Genomic DNA, 6,179 nt, shown 5'->3' with positions numbered 1-6,179 from the left:
GTCTCTGTACCCACTAGCCACACTGTGTAAGTATCTATTCTTGTTCTCATATGTTCATGTACATTCTGTTTTTCCATGCATGTTTATATTGGAGTAGCACTTTGGACACCAGTTTTAGTACTAGAATGATTTAGTCAATGTCGTGTAACTTTTAGGCTCATCTAATGTTACGGATTTCCAAACCCATATTTTGCATAAATGATGAAAATATGGCCTTTTTACTGGGTTATCTTGATTTCGAATATCATATCGTGTAGACCAAGAAATGGGGTATAGGATTAGGGTTTTCAAATTGCACGTTTCCCAAAAATATCATTTTTTGAGTAACCGCCAACTTTTCCTTGAAAATCCAGGATTCTAAAAAATAAATCCACTTTTCCCCCTTTACATGGAATACACACTTTGAGCCTGATCTCTTTCTTTTAATCGAGCTTGTTCCATAGTCTCAAGCATTCGAGCTCAGACCGTCTTGATTTTTATCCTTAATCTCTTGTTCGTCTGGCCCTCACCCTTTTTCTTTCTTGCTAGATGTCGCATAATTTGGAAAAGAGGTGGGGGTCAATACTTGCGATTCCTTACTCACTGACAACTCCGAGCCCGGAGTCACCCTTTACTCAAAACCAGCGCCTGATTCAGGAGAACAAATTGAAGTGTGAGCAAGAGGATACTCAAGCTCATTTTTTATGCCAGATCGACGAGGTCGAAGAGAGAAAGAGGAAAAAACTTAGGGTCGCGATCTATGCAGACCCAGACCCCGAGCCCAGACCAATCCTCTCGACCCTACTCTTAAAGTGGCGGTCACATTTAAACCGGGCAAACTCAAATTTTCATTGACGGAAGAATCATCAAATCGCCCATCCCCCTCGCAGCTAACTGCCACTCCCACCTCGAGGGGAGAATTTTTTGAGGCCGAGCACTATTGGAGCTTGGTTTCTTCGTTGGGGCACTTCTCCAACATCCTAGCTCCCCATGGCCTAGGATTATCAGGCTCGCTGAGGATATCGAGCTCCCACTTCCAAAGAACATAGCTGCCATACCTCGGGAGATGGAAATCCTGACAATAAACTAAAGCTCACGGCTTAGAGCCACGAGCATATGAAGGCAAGGGCCTTATTGCCCTTGAAGTCCTATTTTAAGGACTTTCTGGATTTTGTTGGGCTCATGCCTTTCCAACTCCACACCAACTCGTACAGGGTCTTGTCAGCGCTGAGGTCGCTTTACCACGAACTGAAGTGGGAAGGGCCTTTGCCAAGGGAGATTCTATGTCTCTTTTGCTTAAAAAGCAACCCCTCCCGAACTCGGGGAGGGGATGGCTTCTACTATCTCTCTAGTTATCCCAAGGACAAGAAGATTTTTGAGGATATTCCCAACCATCCTCCTAACTTCAAACTACTTACTCGGACGGATGGCCTAGCTCCCTCCAAATATTACTCGTTCAGGCGAATCCGTAAGTATATGATCTTATTCCTCTCATGCTTGACTTTTTTTTAGCTCGAATTATCTCATAATATATTCCATCTTTTCAGAAAACTATCACTGCCCTACTCCTCGAACGCAATGAGGGAGCATAAAGAAGCTTTGCTCCAACTTCCTTATGGCAGGCACTCCATATCTTATCTTCTCCATGAAGATAAGCTTCGAGCCTATGGTCTTCTGGAGGAGGGCCAATCAACAGGCGATAGGTCCTACAAGAAATACACCAACTGGGAGTTTGTTCCTCTCCCAACTGGCAGTCTTCCTCTTAGGCGAAGCTCGAAGGCGCGATCCCCAGTTCGTCGTCGCAGGAGTCCTGGCTCGGGGAATGATGCTAATGATGAGCCATCGAGCTCGAGTGACAGAGATAAAGTCATTCTTAGCTCGGACTTGTTGTCTCCTTCCCTCCTCAAGCATAAACCCGATATCCTGATTTTGTCCTCAGATGACAGGGACAATTTTTATGTATGGTCCTGGGTAGATGAGAGGGTTCATAGGTTTGATAGTTGGCTAGAGAAGTATGATACTATGTATAGTCTAAACGAGGTCTGGGATGGAATAGCCGTCCAATATGGGACAAATGATTTTAGGGACCTTTCGAGGTTGACTTCCACATATAGGGAAGGGACTCCCCCAACCTCCTCTGAAGATAGGGGAATTACGTGGTCGTCGAGCACAAGCTCGAGGGAGAGTTCCAGTTAGGTCTCTCGTCACTTGTCTTTAATTCCTCTGACTATCTGCATTATGCCAATTTCAGCATCATGAGATCATTTTCTAATGTGATTTGATTGTGCAGGCACTATGGACTCTGACCTCTGGAACGTGCTCGCCAGTGGCTAGGGGGCCAAGAAGAGTAAGTGCCCGAGAGCCTCGCAAAAGTTTGATCGGCCTACTAATGTCCCTAAGAGGACCAAGAAGACTCCTCCTCCCCCAGCTCCCATTGTTACGAGCCCGACTGCGGATCCCACTTCCCAGGTTGACGCTTGCACAACAAGTGTTCCTCCTTTGCCTCTTGCTATCAAGATCCTCCCAATGCTCGGCCCACCTCCGAAGAAACCAGCGACCTCTAAAGGGCGCCTGTTGTCGATTTTTACTCATGTTGATTAGTATGTTTTCGACAACACTGCCAAGACTCATGGAGCCACACTTGGCTTGGACGTCCTGTCTCGGGTAGGCCAAAGCATCAGTAGTCTTGAGGCTCCCAAGTGGCAGTTTTTGGTCAATGCTCGAGACTGCAACGTCCTTTATTACAAGAGTGTTGAGCTCGCCGTTGCGGTAACCTCTCTCACCTTATTATTTGTTGTAATTTTTCTTAGTGTATGTTCTAACTTGATTTGTTTGTGTGTTAGTCTCTTACTGCAGTTGCTCAGCTAAATTACAAGTTGAACAACGAGGTCCACACGAGCATGTCCTATGCCCAAGAGTTGAAGAATCTCCAACTCAAGCTCGCTAACGAGTTTAAGGCTACAAAATCAAAGCTCAAGGCTGAGGTCGAGCAGATGAAAGCTAGGGTTGAGGAGCTTGAGAAGCAGAATGCCAAGCTCGAGGAGCTTAAGAAGATCAATGCCAAGCTTGAGGAGGAGAAAAAGGCCACCTTCGAGGTGATGGAGGATGAAAAGGCTCGTCTTCTCGAGGAGTTCATGCAGAGGAAGGATCGGGCGGTTGACTTGGCTATGTATAGGATTTGGGTCAGCAAGGTCGATCTCGATATGAGCTTCTTGGGCTCTTTTGAGGAAGAGCTTGTGGCCAAATGGCAAGCTCGGCTTGATGAGGAGGAAGCTGCTCGGGAGGATAGTCATGCTATTTGTCCTAGTAAGGGTAGTGCTTCCAATGATGCGGAGAAGGCTAAGGAGGATGCTAAGTAGGCTAAGGAAGGCACTTCTACCTCCTAAATCTCGATTGTGGGCTGCGTCCCTCTGAGACTTTTGTAATAGTTTTTATCTTGTGCTTTTTATGCCCTTGGGGCAAGAACGATTTACAGCTCATAAAAGAGCTATTTATTTATGATATTTGTAATACCATATTTGACTTCACTTTAATATTTTTGCTTTACATCTCATGAATCGAAATATTTCAAGCAATTTATATTAAAAGTTTGCCTTTATGTCTGTTTATTCATACAAACACACGTTGGATTTCAGCTCGAGTTTCTATGCATTCTTGCATAGTTTGTTCGATATATCCATGCCCGATCTCGTTATTTGTCAAGGTCGAAGCTTACTTTTACCATGCACTTGAAAGTACCTATATGGCGTGTAAGATAAGTAGTTTAGTTGTATTCTACTTTTCTAGTTACTATTCCTCGTCCTTGGGTAGCTCACTGAGGTTGTGAGGTTGAAACTTTTGTTGCAAGATACTCCAGCCTCGGTGTCGACTTAGCTCGCAGTAGGTTAATTTTTTCCCACTTGCGTCGATCAATTTTAGCTGGTTTGTTCCAAACCTATTTAGGTCGAGTTTGAGTTTAGGTTATCTCCTTGTGGATCGACCGCCCGATTTTACTACAACCACCGCTTAGTGGTTGTCGCAATTTGGGCGTTAAACAAATTTTGGCGTCATTGCCGGGGAGGTAGTTTTCAAAGGTTTAGTGAAATTTTTACAAAAATGTTAGTAACTTTATTTGTATTTTTGTTGGAATAAATATTGTGTTAGTGTAGTTTTTTATTTTTTATTTATTTACTAATTTTTAGTTAATTCGATTATTATTATTATTCTTAAAACAAAAAAAAGACTAACTAAAAAAAATCATAAAAACAAAAAAATAGTTATTTATATATATATATATTCTCTCCATTTTCTTTTTCTTTTTTGGAAAACAAAAAAAACATATATATATATATTATAAATATTGATATATATATACATATCTATATAAAAAAAAAACAATATCTATATATTTATTCTTATTTTAAATTTTATTTCTTTTTCAATTTCCTTTCTTTAATTTTTATTTATTTATTTAATTTTTTTTGCTTTTTCAATTTCCTTTCTTTTGGTTAAAAAAAACAAACAAAAAAAAGAACCATATATATATTCATATAATTATTATTTTTTTTCCTTTTTAGTTAATTCTTACTCCATTTTTCTTTCTTAATTTCTATTCTATTTTTTTTAGTTTAATACATATTTGAAAAAAAAGATTAAGCTTGTTATTTTATCTTCACTTTAATTTTCTTTTCTTGATTTTATACTTGTGTTGTTTATTTTGTTGCTTAGTTTAGGATTTTCCTTTTTCTTTGCCTTAGTTTTCCTTAGAATTTAGGTTTCCAAAAAAAAAGACAACATAAAATTGAATAAAATTGTTCATAAAATTTCAATCATAAAATGCTTAGTATTGGGAATAATTGTGTAATATTACAAATGGTAGAAACCGATATTGTTCTGTCTAGAAAGATTGGTTGTTAAATAAGGTTTGTGATAGCGTTACCCTCCACACTTACTTGGGAACCTCGGGGAGTTCTGTCTAGGCAAGTGTGGGTCTAAAGCAGTACCTTGGCAACCTTCTCAATCGGCATGGGAACATTTCGAGCATCTACCTTTGCTCTATTACATTGTTGAACTTATTACTCTACGAAAACCAAGCTTGTTCTGTCAAAATAAGCAATTTCACTATGCTTAAAGGTTGTTTGGTCGAAAAGGTGACTTGTGATCCATAATACTTACTCAGTAACCTCGGGGAGTTATAGTAAGGTCTTGGAGATCACCCAAAACCTCCAAATCTACCTGGGAACAAGTTTAATAAAAAAAAAAAAGCAGAAAAAAAAGCAAAGAAAATAAAAAAAATAATAAATCCAATTCTGATTTTCGAGAGTGGATGAATCATCACGAAACTTCTAGTGACACTTCTTCTGATTCATCCACCACTCCTTCCGGAACTCCTTCCACTAACCCTACTTTTCCACAAACTTTCGCAGATAATAATCCATTCGCAATGGCTCGCAATGATGAAATCCAACCAAGAACTCTCAATGACTTCCTCCATCCTACTCGCACTTCCATGCCTTCATGCATTATCTTCCCTCCTAATATGCCCGCATTAGACTTTAAACCTGGCATGATTCAATTCTTGCCCACATTTCATGGAATGGAAAATGAAAGCCCATATGTGCATATCAAAGAATTCGAGGAGGTAGTAGCCACATTCTATAACCGAGTCGAAAATGCTGATGTTGTGTGATTGAAGTTCTTCCCTTTCTCCTTGAAGGACAAAGCCAAAAGCTGGTTATACTCTTTGAGACCTAGGTCTATCGGAACATGGGAGGAGATGACCAAATCCTTCTTTCTGAAACACTTCCATAGCCATAAGACCAACAGTCTAAAACGACAGATTTCCACATTTTCCCAAAAGGACAATGAAACATTCTATCAAGTCTGGGAAAGATTCAAAGATCTGTTAAATCAGTGCCCGCACCATGGCTATGAGAACTGGCATTTGGTTAGTTACTTCTATGAAGGCATCACGAGTCGTGAGCGCCAATTTGTAGAAATGCTATGCAATAGTGAATTCCTCGAAAAAGAGCCAGATGATGCTCTTTAATATCTCGAAGAAACCGCGAAAAAGTCTCACACCTGGACTGGTCCAAGTGCTACTGATAGCACCAACCAACACAAACCATCTGGGATCTATCAACTTCGAGAAGAGGATAGTGTTAAGGCCCAACTCGAAGCTTTGAAAAAGCAGTTTGAGGTCTTAATGATGAAAAATGGCC

General features: G+C 40.4%; 1 non-coding gene across 1 annotated transcript; it reads right to left on the bottom strand.

Annotated features, from left to right (window-relative positions):
- Positions 1 to 5,782: 5,782 nt before the first annotated feature.
- LOC133833647 (small nucleolar RNA R71) lies at positions 5,783 to 5,889 on the bottom strand. The gene has a single exon (XR_009893016.1). It is a non-coding gene; the product is annotated as a small nucleolar RNA R71 (small nucleolar RNA).
- Between the last annotated feature and the right edge of the window lie 290 nt (positions 5,890 to 6,179).

Source organism: Humulus lupulus, chromosome 4 (genome assembly GCF_963169125.1).
Source record: "Humulus lupulus chromosome 4, drHumLupu1.1, whole genome shotgun sequence".
Classification (NCBI taxonomy): Eukaryota; Viridiplantae; Streptophyta; class Magnoliopsida; order Rosales; family Cannabaceae; genus Humulus; species Humulus lupulus.
The sequence above is the reverse complement of the archived record's forward strand: the minus strand, read 5'-3'. Positions and strand labels throughout refer to the sequence as shown.